The following is a 13,042-nucleotide window of genomic DNA, read 5'->3' on the forward strand; positions in this document are numbered from 1 at the left end:
TCTATCCCCAGCAACTCCACCCTCTTCTTTCTTTTTTCTTTTTTCTTTCTTTTCCTTTCTCTTTTCTTTTCCTCTTTTCCTTTTCTTTTTTCTTTTCTTCCTTTCCTTTCCTTTCCTTTCCTTTCCTTTCCTTTCCTTTCCTTTCCTTTCCTTTCCTTTCCTTTCCTTTCCTTTCCTTTCCTTTCCTTTCCTTTCCTTTCCTTTCCTTTCCTTTCCTTTCCTTTCCTTTCCTTTCCTTTCCTTTCCTTTCCTTTCCTTTCCTTTCCTTTCCTTTCCTTTCCTTTTTTCTTTCCTTTTCTCTCTCTTTTTCTTTTTTCTTTTTATTTTTCTTTTTTCTTTTATTTCTTTCTTTCCATATTTCTCAAGTCCTTGCCCTTGACTATCTAGTCTCAGTTTCTAGTGATCACTCTTAATGTAGTGTCATTTTGTGCCACCTTCCTCTCCTGCTTCAAACTCCTTGACCCATTCCCACTTGCACTCTCCCCACCAACACATCTTGCTCTGGTCCAAATCAGGCAACCTGATTGAGGTCGACGTTTTCTGAGCTCACAAGGGAGGAAGAGGCAAGGCTCCCTGCTTCCATTTGCAGTGCTGAGACCAGACAGGATACAGTCCAGACTGGCAGCTGCAGGTCAAATCCACTTTAAAGAAGACAAAACTTTGAAGAATTTAAAGCACTAGCAAATCTTAACAAGGCATAGACAGTGACTTTTTTTTTCCCCCTCACAAAGGCTAACAGAACCGGGTTACATTTGGGGCTGCTTTTTGTAAGTTGAGCAAAATGCACATTCTTGACATGAAAGCATCGTCTTCCCCCAAATAAGAAATCCAGGGTTCCAAAGCATAAGATGTCAACATGTTTTAAAAGAAAGGTTGCGAAAAATACAGGGAAGCATATTCTGCATCTTCTGCAAGGCTGATTTCCAGACATGACTCAATTGTTCTAGCTAATATTCTTTCCCTCTGTCCTCTCTCCTTCTCTTACCCTAAAATGAACTGCAGACAGAAAATTTCTCTGAAAATACTCAACCATTAGCAAATTTATGAACAACTAAAAATAAGGTCTCACATGGAAAAGGCTAGGCAACCGTAGAGAAGTTTCCAGCCCTGTTTGTTTGACATGCGTCATAATAAATGAGTACAGAATGCACATGCTGTAACCATATATATGCAGTAAGCCGTATGCTACATACATGTACTTCTCTCATGATGCACATGTTACCATAAAAAGCTGGTCGAAGAAACTCTCTAAGACTCAATTTTGGAATTTTAGAAAGCAGGCATTCTTTATTGCAGTGCTGGATGCATGGGGGATAGTTCCTTCTAGCGTGCATACCACTACCTACAGCAAGCAAAGCTTATATTGTTCTAATATATACATATTCATTACATTTCCCAGAATTGTTGTACATATTCATGTTATTTCCCAGAAATTATTTAAATCGTGTCTGCCCTTTTGGGCATGCGCTATTAAATGGGTCGGTGGTCTTTTGGGGTCTTTGAAACCCTCTGGTGGTCATCTTCTTGGTGTCTGCTAATTGAACTTTCCCTTAAGGCATGTGCAGTGTGGGTCATCCCAGGTGATTCATCTCTTCTTCCCAAATTTCTGGTCCTGGCAGGTTTTAATCACAAAGCTCAGCAGAACTTAAGGCTTCTTATCTATTTATGCACACTGTTAATAAAGCTCAAGGTTTTCTTACATACCAAAAGTGTCAAAGTCGCTCAAGCAAGCATAAATTAAGTGCTACAAAAATACAGTGGAGTTTTTCAACACCAGCCTTTATTCAAGGCATCACACATCCAAAGGCCACAGCCTGTTCTGTAATAGGTACCTGTACAAGATACACGCTGCAAGCAGTTAACATGAAACCTACTTACAACTTGTTCATTCAGCCTGAAGTCCAACCACTTTTTTTCATTTAATAGCAATTGCTGCCTGTGTCCTGTGCTTTTCAAGGGAGCAGCTACTGCATATTACTTGGAACAGAAGGCATCTGTGCCCCCATTTTGCTGCTCTTAAAGCCTCCACAAACACAATGCAACAAATTCTGAAGTGCTATTATCCTGTGTTTTTCCGTATCTCTTGATACACTGAAGACTAAAGTTTCTTTGGTCTCCCTCCAGCTTGGAGGGCAATTGCTGGAATACAGATGTCCTTTTTCCTGCTTTTCCTCCCTTCCCCAGCAATAGGGCTTAATGCTCCACTTCAACCTTGTAAGCATACAATACATGCATACTGGTATTTGTTTCTTTTGGGAATTACTCAAGAAGATTTATCTTGTGGGTTCCACAGCACTCCCCAGGTGAGACTGGGCCTCTAATATGACAGTTGTGCAGTGCCATTAATGGTTTGTCTCTGCAGTGCGTACGCCAACTGTATCTTTCCCTTCCTGATAATGATATACTGTCCAAAGAAGATGCCAGGAAGTGTTCTGGCATTTACAGCTGTTCGTTCTGAAAACTGCCCAAGCACGTCTGACATTCTCACTGGAGCAAGTTCCTGCCCCAAGAAGGAAAGCACACCTCATATGTTTATTAATGCCTGTCCTTAGGTTTTGTACAGCAGCTACTCCTGCACCTACTAGACCACACAGGCAAAGCAAGGAATAGGCTCAAGGAGGTCTCACATTGCACGGCACAGCTGATACCAGGCAGCTTGTACACCTGAGCGAGGAAACTACAGCATGGCTAGCAAAGCTGAGGCCCTTTGTAGGAAGGCAGGGAGGGTAAAAATGCAGACCTCTGCCTTCCTCTGCAGCTGCTGGCAGTGAACGAGTATTTGTTACAGGGGAACACACGCTGTTTCTCCAAGCAAGTGAAGAAACCCATTCTATGCAGGAGTGCTACCCTCTTCCTAATGTGAAAGGTCCAACAAAGGCAAGTACTCCTAGCAATCTTTATGCTTACCTCAGAGGAACATCTGAAGCCTCCCTTTATACTCTAAGCTGTAAAAATTGACATCTTTTTCATGGATTAAGGAGTAGAACCTGCATACACAACCAAAAGTAAGCAAAGGGCTGGCTCAACAGTATTGAGCCCCAACATTTTTCAAAATATGGGGGAACCTATATGTCTATACGCTAAAAAAGTTGCCACAAGCAAAACAAAGACTAGAAAACAATTCTTCTTCCCTTCCAGAAAGCAGCTCATCTAAATGTGAGCACCCAGTTTCTGAGCAGTGGTTTTTTACAGACTTTGCCCTATTTATTCTTTAAGAAGTCAGGCCCCTTCCTCATAAAAAAGAGTGTGTGTCAGAGAAAAAGGTGAAGCTAGACTTCTACTCCATAATCATTATACATTCTGCTATGCTATCCTTCTCAAGCCTACTCTGTTTGAAAAAAATTAACTCCCAGGTACTCCTCCAAATCTGGGGGTTACTATGACTATTCAAAGAGCAAATAACCATTCAATGCGTGACAAAGGGCTTCATTAGGAAAACGGAAAGAGGCAGTCCAGGATAGATCAAATGTAGGCAATAGAGAAGCTCTCTTAGGCTTCCTATCACAGCTGCTCCTGTAGTACTACTGGCATGATACCTTCTCAAGCTCCTGACCTTGTCACTGGACTGTGCATGGAGTTCTATGGTTTATTTTTTAAGGTAACCTGACCTCTCAAACCAGCTGTCCTTGGTCAGAGCTGAATATTTTCTGGAAATCATGAAGTTTGAGTAGGAGATTATGATAAATTGATCAAGAAAGAGGATAGTCAGAAAGACCACAGTTTATCAACAACTGGCAATATTGCTTCCACAATAGCCTTTGTTCCTCCTGTGCTCTCCTTGTACACCTCCCTTAAATCCTTCTCACATCTCCCCCACTCCTCTGCTCAGCCTGTCAGTGCACCAAAAAGCAATACACCCCATGGCAGACCTGAGGCAATAACACACGACAGTTGGCCAGACAGCAATCCAGGAAGATACACATCTTTACCTGCCTTCTCTTTGCTCCTGGGTGGACAGGCTAAACATTTTTATGGGCCATTCATTGCACAGGCTGCTGCTTTCCTAGATCTGTGTTGTTACCCTTTGGAATTCCAGCTCACTATGCATGAAGAAATTGTGAGATTACAGTGAATAACAAGCTTAACGTGGGTCAACAATGTCACAATATTGCAATAAAGATAATCACCTTTTGGACTGCATAAACACCAATATAGTCTGCAAGACATATGAAGTAATCCTTGCAGCATATTCAGCACTGGTAGGGTCTCTGGTGGAGCACTGCCAAGTTTTTGGAACGACATTTCATGAAAGAACAATGCAAGAAGCCATAAGAAGGATCCAAGGCTCAGGACACACAACCTAGGAGGAAATGGTTTCTTTAGCTTAATGAAAGCTCAACTCTAATAAACAGCCTACAAATACATATAACACAGAGCTATGAAGGAGCAGAAGGGAATAAACTGATGTCCTTAATGGAGGGCTTACCTCCATTATGCAAAGGAATATGAAAAGCACAGGAAGAGATTGCTTTGGAAGATTGATGAGTTTTTATCTTCAGTTTGTTTGTTTTTCATAACTAGTGGAAGAAATATTTTTATAAATATTGATAGCTATATTTAAGTTTGTATTGGAATGGGGGGACAGACTGCATTAACTACCAAGGTCTCCTGAAGTCCAGATTTTCTACATAAGCACAACAGAAAAGATATGGGGCTGCCAAGAATACGACACAGTCAGCTTGATAAAAGAAAGGGTCTTAATCAGATTTTGTAAATTGTATGTGGATTCTCTAAATCATCATAGGCATTGACAGAAAATAAAAGGTCAAGGTTATGTAAAAGTTGTATCAATAGCCTTTCCTTTTCTCAACAAGTCTTCAAGGCGGCAGAATTGGACCAGCACAGACTAATAATGGCGCACTCCCCAGTCAGAAGACCATCTGTATTTATGATACTGATTTTTGCTGGTCAGTTGAATGTTTGCTAAGACAGATTGCAAAGTACCAGTTTATGATTGTAATAGTAATAATAAAGTATTAGCAGCATTTGTTGTAGGACAGGGGTGTTATTCTTGTTTCAGGCCAAATTTTCACTTGGTCTGTATTAAAATGATTAACTTTGTCAGGAATTGTTAATAATGGTACAAAAGGAGCCATTTTCTCAGCAAAAGAAAGCAGATTATTGAAATCTGATCTTGCCATCACAGCTGTTCTGCATGGGGGAATTAGGCCATTACAAACCCCTTGATAGGCTGGTGGAGCTGCTGTCTCTAGTACAAAAAGAGCACCTGTCGGTGCTGTTTCTCCAAAACCTAGCAAGAAATAGAACTGCAAACTAGCAAGGTTGACACGCTCTCAGCTTTGGTGCAAAAACAGCCTGCAGAAAAATTGTTGGACTTAAATCCATACTGAGTCCACTAGCAATTATAATGCAGAGAACGGTACTCACAGATACCCCAACTTCTTTAAACAGAATTGAGAGAAACAGTCCTCGTAACAGGCAGTAAATAATGCAAGTGGCGTGTATAATTCTATACTCCAGATCCAATCATGGAAACTGCTGGGTGCTCCCTTCTCTTACAGCCTTTGAAACTTGCAGAACAAGGGCCTGTACAATCTTTCCCACACCCCAGAGTAGCCTAGCGTTGTAGCCATTTAGAAAAAAAATGTCATTTTATATATTAAGAGATGACGTGATCAGAAGAGTAACAGTGGGCTATCCATTCTCTTACAGCTCTGACTCAAACCTGTTCTCTATCACTGACATGCCGAAGCTCCATATATTCTGAGCATCTTTGCAAAATGGGGCCTCATGGAGGAGATCATGCAAAGTATCAGCCTCCAAATGTCAGGGCCAATCTTGCAATCCTCATGTCAATTGTTTTATTGAACTAAATGGAACTGCCTCTATGAAAAACATGCAAGGGGCCAGGTGTCAAGCTGAGAGACAGACCAGCAATAACAAAGTTCTTTTTAAAATGTTGTATCACTGTCACAAGTTGTCACAGTTGAACAGCACTGTATAGCATAGCATTCTTGATCCTCATCTCCTTCAGAAACCTAATACTCCTTTTTAAAACAATGCAAGACCCCTCTGCTGTGAAATTCTAAGTTAAAACACCCCTTACATTGGTACAATTCCCAGCAACTGTACACAAATATTTTGGTTGGTGCTGATGTCAGCACATCTTCGTTCCAGTGTCTGTTTAACAAAATAGTTGAAGTTAATGAAAAGGAAGCAGAAGGCCTCCTTTGGTTGGCTAAGTAAAGGAGCTACAGTGCCTAGGATCAGCTTGCAGTTTTGTCCTGAATGCTCATGCTTACACCCTCAGGATGAAGTCTTATTGTGCCTAGTATCTACTACCTAATATTGGGGAAAAGTAACTCATTATTATCAGTTTAGTCCCAGCTACCCCTTTTTGTCCTTGAATGACCATTCACCAGCATTAAAGAGGCAGCAGACTAAGTGCACATACCTCTTTGCCAACCAGTGTATTTCTAGCAGCAGACCAAAACCCTGCTCTGGCAAGAAAAGAGGTAGGAGATGTAAGCAGTTATGGTGCAATACAGTACAACGTGGCATGTGGTCATGATAACAGCTTTAGAGAAATGTATACAAGTGTTTTAATTTTGCTTTTTGCTTCATTTTTAAGGCACTTGGGGGGGGAAGAGGGAAGAAATCGGTGTTATTTCATTGCTTTTAATATTTTGATTTCACAGACACTTCTGTACCTAATTTTAAATATTTACTCTTGCAAACTGATACAGATTTTGTATCAGAAATGCCACACTATGTATATTTGTTTTATAAAACATGGTAACAGCTGGAAAAGAACAAGGCTTTTCCTGGCAGTGCGAATAAACCTCTCAGTCATGAACTGCATCTCTCAGCAGTTTGTCCTGTGTGTGTCTTGCATCACATGCTGTCGTCTTGCAGTCATGAGTCACTTGCTTCAGCTCCCACTGCTCAGGGGTATCAGCTTGGCAAAGCTGTGTTGCTACATAGCTTATTCCCTGGGGAAATGTGCACACAAAGCAGTGGGAAGTCAGGCCACTGCTGTGCTCAGAACAGAACAGATTTGCATTCGAGTTCAAGCTGCAGGGAGTACATGCTAAATTGACTAATACCACATCTATTTCTAGTACTGTTACCTGGGTAATGGTAATTTCATTTTGTTCTTTTCCTTCAGTGGTTACAAAAAGAGTTTCTACTTTAAATTAACCTTTAAAAATCTGACTGAAATTCAGTAAGTTCACAAACAATGTGATTTTTCCAGTTAGTGTTATTTCCCTAGTTAGCAAAATAGCAATAATAGAGGATAGAGTTCAGGAGTCTGAGAGATGTTAGTTCTGTTCCAGGCTGGAAATTCCTTTCTAATTTGCTCTTGCTTTTGCCTGTGCTATTAGGGGACAATTCTCCCTGCTGTTGTAGCTTTGACCATTATGAACAGCAGCAACAGCTAACCTGTGTAGTTCTGAAGGTCTCCTGGTTTTTCCTTCTTAGTACAAAAATATAATGGTAGGATGAAATTAGCAGACATTAGTTGGACCAGGATTTCATACCAAACTTTGATCAGGTGTTTCAGAATGATCCTAGGTTTGCTAGATGTAGCATTTAGTAGTACATTGTTGGTTTAGCACCCATAGGTATCTAAAAAAACAATAAAATAGAGAACCCTAAACCCCACATACACTCATCCAGTGCTGCAATTCCCACAAATAGCCAAAGCTAAAAAAATTCAGAGGAAATAAATCACTAGCTTCCATTCTTGGAACATGAATAATGAACAGTTCTTTTCTGGAACTGAAGATAAATCCAGCTTAAGATCTTCTCAGCAAACAGCAGCAATTCCAAGGCAGCCCCCCAAAGCTCTAGCAAAAGTAAAATGAATAAAATGAGAGCCTAAGACTAGAGACCATTAGCATAACATGAGCAGTGCATTTCTGGATTCAGGCTTCTGAAACGGGAGACTTAGAAACAGAAAGTTGTTTTGGACTCATTTCAGTCTCTCACCTAAGTGAAAGCAAGATGCTTCATACAAGTTTATTTCTTATAAGGGCCTTTCATCTTCCCTAATTTGGTATCTGTGGATTGAAGGAGAGAAAAGAGAACTTTTTACATAAAAATTACCAACACCACATAGTGAAAAACATCCAGGAAGATAACAAGAAGTTTTGATAGCAAAGGTTTTTCTCCGGGACAACTAACAATCTCTATAATTAAATAAGCTAAACTGATACAGAAAAGATATGAGATAAATGGGCAAAGACAAAAAATTGCCATCTGGTTCTGGCAGATCTCCGAGCTGCCTATCATTATCAGCAGCAATGGTAGGCTCCATGGCAAACTAACATCATTGACGATGGCTGCTTAGAAATGATGAGCAAAAATGTCTGTATCGTATGCAAGCCCTAAACATGCCAATGGTCAACTGCAAATTCCTGGGCCTGGCATTACAATGCAATACAGTACTTCCTACCCTTGGCAAACAACCGTGTTGGAGTTCAGGCCCTCAATGGCCGATTTTGCAGCTTGCGAACATCAAACAGCAATTTCTTCCCCTCTGCTGTAAAGGGTGCCCAAGTGGATTTCTAAGGAAGAAACAGTGGGCACTCTCTCCTCTGTCAGTCTACTTGAAGGCAGTGCAGACCTCATGAATGATTTCTGTTCTTCCTTTCAAAGGGATTAATGACAGGGAAAGACTTGCGGGCTTTCTTTTCAGAAGCAAAATTACTCCGTGGCAATACTCTGCAGAAACAAGTACACATTATTGGATTATACAAATGTTTACAGTTTACAGTCTTCATAATATGGCAGATGTTTCCCAGATGTTTACTGTAGTGGCAAAGCCTGTGAAAATGTGGCTCGAGACTGGAATGAGATCTGCTCCCAAAATTAAGAGAGTGTGCAATTCATTCCCTGGAGAGCCTAACTCTTGGCACTTCCACTTGTGTTTTTTTACAAATCTGTGTGAAAGAGGTAGGATTTAATCAGGGATTCTCTCCACATCCCCATTACACAGTAAAGAGCAAAATTTCCTCACTGAGAGCTATTTTACTATTGTATCCTCCTCTGAGCAGGATCACAGAGAAGGGTACAGGCTGGAGGCTGACCAAACCTTGATTAAACTAAAGCTTTCAACAGCAGAAAAATTCTAAGAAATGACGCACCCAGAAATCTTACTGGACTTTGGGACCAAGTCTGGCTTTTTTGTTATTAAGAAGATCCAGTTTCAGTCTTTTTCCCTTCTGTTTTAGTTCTTTGTCTTTATGACCTTGTATGCCTATTTTTGTGCTGAGTATTACATTCACCATAGCGTTAGGCCTGTTAGTCTTCAGGGAAGGTGGACCATAGAAACAGCAACGGCAGCTTTTCAGCAACAAATATTGCAGGAATGCAAACAGGAGACAGTTTCCAAGACTGCACAACTTGTACCCACAGTCAAAACCACACAGTGAGCGGAATTCAAACCTCCCAGGGCTTTACTTAGATTATGCAAGACAAATATCTGAAAAAGAAAGGTAAATAAGGAACAGTTTAGCCTAGGAACTGTGTAATTGCACCAGGTTGCATGTTCTATTTGGAGCATTGTATAATACTTGTGCTGAAGACATTGGCGATTTTCTTTGTTTAAAAAAAAAACCTCAAAAATCGGCTAGTATGTGCTGGTGTTGAATCCAGAATATTGTGATGTTTCAGAAGAATGGTGTACAAATCCTAAAGGAATGATATTACTAATAAGCAGTCTTCTCTGTTCAACTCCCCAAAAGGAGTCAACACGCAACTGATTGTAAGAAGGATTTTAAGCCTATGCCTTAAAGCTCTTCTCCAAGAAGAAATGTTCAAAAGACTTCTTACATAGGAAAGAATCTCACAAATGCCTCCTTTAACATTTCTGTATTTTTTTCTGGTGTGGGTCAAATATCAGAAAGACGATATGGAGGTGCTAAAACCTGAAGCCTACCTCTCAGAAATAAGGAACATAAGCAGCTCTACAGAACAGTCAGCCCTTTTTTGAAAGTCAATTTCTGTAAAAAAATTAATCTTCCAAGATGAAATTAATGTAAACAGGGTTCTAAAAACAGGTTTTGGAGGTTTCTTAAACCCTCTTTAAAACGGCTTTCTAAAGAATGGAAGATCTTTCATTTCCTGTGTCTAATAAAAAGACATGTCAATAAAGTAGCTATATTAAGGAAACCACTGCACAAAATGGTGTTAAAAGTATTTTGACCACCTCTTGGATTGTATTTACAGTAATTAACTGTATTATTTGCAACATGTTGCAATGTTTTTGCAGATGAAATAATTTTTTTTCCTCCTCAAACTGCTCTGTGCTTTCATACATACAAAATCCTTGAGTTTGGCTCCTACAATAGAGAATACACACTCACTGTGGTTTCAGGGACAAGAGGAAAATAACATTCTTTCAACTTGTCTTATGTGAGAATTTATATAATCTGTGATGCAGCCATTACAGATGCCTGACTGCAGCAGACTGGGCAAATATGCTAAAGTTTATTTTAGAGATCACAGAATTACCACATTAATAGTTGTATCTGTCCAAAATATATGACAATTGTTGCAGTGTTACATTGAAGTAACAAAATCCATACTTTTTTTTTTTTTTAAAAGAAGTCTTTTCCCAGGAAGGGTTGTTTCTATGGTTTACCTTTTAGTTCTACAACAAATTATATTAATCTTGAAAGAGGCACTACGTTTCTCCTTGATTTGCATGGTGGGAATAAAATGTAGAATATGCTTGTGTTACCTTGCAGACTGTTGGGCAGACCGACATTTTCTGCCTTCTTGGAAACCTACAGAGGGTGGAAGCAAGGACAGGTAGCCTGGAGGAATACAGAGAAATTGTCCGAGCAGCCAGGGATCGGGTTAGGAAAGCCAAAGCCCTGACAGAATTAAATCTGGCCATGGACGTCAAGGGCAACAAGAAAAGCTTCTATAGGTATGTCATTGATAAGAGGAAGACTAGGGAAAATGTGGGCCCTCTCTGGAAGGAAATCAGGAGACCTGGTTACCTGGGACATGGAGAAGGCTGAGGTATTCAATGACTTTTTTGCCTCAGTCTTCACCAGCAAGTGCTCCAGCTGCACCGCCCAAGTTGCAGAAGGCAAAGGCAGGGACTGGGAGAATGAAGAACCACCTGCTGTAGGAGAAGATCAGGTTTGAGAGCATCTAAGGAACCTGAAGGTGCACAAGTCCATGGGACCTGATGAGATGCATCTGTGGATCCTGAGGGAACTGGCGGATGAAGTAGCTAAGCCACACTCCATGATATTTGAGAAGTGGTGGCAGTCCGGGGAAGTTCCCACAGACTGGAAAAGGAGAAACATAACCCCCATTTTTAAAAAGGGGAAAAAAAGGAAGACCTGGGGAACTACAGGCCAGTCAGTCTCACCTCTGTGCCCAGCAAGATCATGGAGCGGATCATTCTGGAAACTATGCTAAGGCACATGGAAAATAAGGAGGTGATTGGTGACAGTCAACATGGCTTCACTAAGGGCAAATCGTGCCTGACAAATCTGGTGGCCTTCTACAACAGGGTTACAGCCTTGGTGGATAAGGGAAGATCAACAGACATCATCTACCTGGACTTGTGCAAAGCATGTGACACTGTCCCGCACGACATCCTTGTCTCTAAATTGGAGAGACACAGATTTGACGGATGGACCACTTAGTGGATAAGGAACTGGCTGGATGGTCACACTCAAAGAGTTGTGGTCAACAGCTCGATGTCCAAGTGCACATGAGTGACAAGTGCTGTTCCTCAGGGGTCGCTATTGGGACCGGTGCTGTTTAACATCTTTGTCGGCGACATGGACAGTGGGATTGAGTGCACCCTCAGCAAATTTGCTGACGACACCAAGCTGTGTGGTGCGGTCGACATGCTGCAGGGAAGGGATGCCATCCAGAGGGACCTTGACAGGCTTGAGAGGTGGGCCCATGCAAACCTCATGAAGTTCAACAAGGCCAAGTGCAAGGTCCTGCCCATGGGTCAGGGCAATCCCAAGCACAAACACAGGCTGGGTGATGAGTGGATTGAGAGCAGCCCTGAGGAGAAGGACTTGGGGGTATTAGTGGATGAAAAACTGAATATGTCCCAGCACTGTGCGCTCACAGCCCAGAAAGCCAATTGCATTCTGGGCTGCATCAAAAGAAGCATGACCAGCAGGTCGAGGGACCCGATTCCCCCCTCTACTCCACTCTCGTGAGATCCCACCTGGAGTACTGCGTTCAGCTCTAGGGACACCAACATAAGAAGGACATGGACCTGTTGGAGCGAGTCCAGAAGAGGGCCACGAAGATGATCAGAGGGCTGGAGCACCTCTGCTATGAGGACAGGCTGAGAGAGTTGGGGTTGTTCAGCCTGGAGAAGAGAAGGCTCCAGGGAGACCTTATAGCAGCCTTCCAGTACCTAAAAGGGACCTACAGGAAAGCTGGAGAGGGACTTTTTACAAGGGCATGTAGTCATAGGATGAGGGGTAATGGTTTTAAACTGAAAGAGGGTAGATTTAGATTAGATGTAAGGAAGAAGTTCTTTACTGTGAGGGTGGTGAGGCACTGGAACAGATTGCCCAGAGAGGTTGTGGATGCCCCATCCCTGGCAGTGTTCCAGGCCAGGTTGGATGGGGCTTTGAGCAACCTGGTCTAGTGGAAGGTGTCCCTGCTCATGGCAGAGGGGTTGGAACTAGACGATCTTTAAGGTCCCTTCCAACCCAAACTATTCTATGAATCTATGAAACACTAGCCAGTATGGATTGCTGAATGCCAATCCAGGTCCAACCTGCTTGCATGGATTCCATGAAGAATCATGAGGGGCATCAAATCTTAAAATGACCCCTTGCAGTGCATTCAGGGCAGGCACTACAAGTTTTGTTGTACAGCACAGACTAAGATCCTACACAGCACAAAGGTGGCATAAGGTACTGCAATAAGTAAGTCGTATTGTGGCCCCATGGCTAAACTACAAAGGAGGACTTCTACCTGACACCATGTATAATACAAGGACATGCAGCACTTAATTTATGTTTGTATGCTATCACTATGGTCTTCAACACAGTCAGAACATACTACCATCTAGAAACTT

Source organism: Buteo buteo, chromosome 8 (genome assembly GCF_964188355.1).
Source record: "Buteo buteo chromosome 8, bButBut1.hap1.1, whole genome shotgun sequence".
Lineage (NCBI taxonomy): Eukaryota > Metazoa > Chordata > Aves > Accipitriformes > Accipitridae > Buteo > Buteo buteo.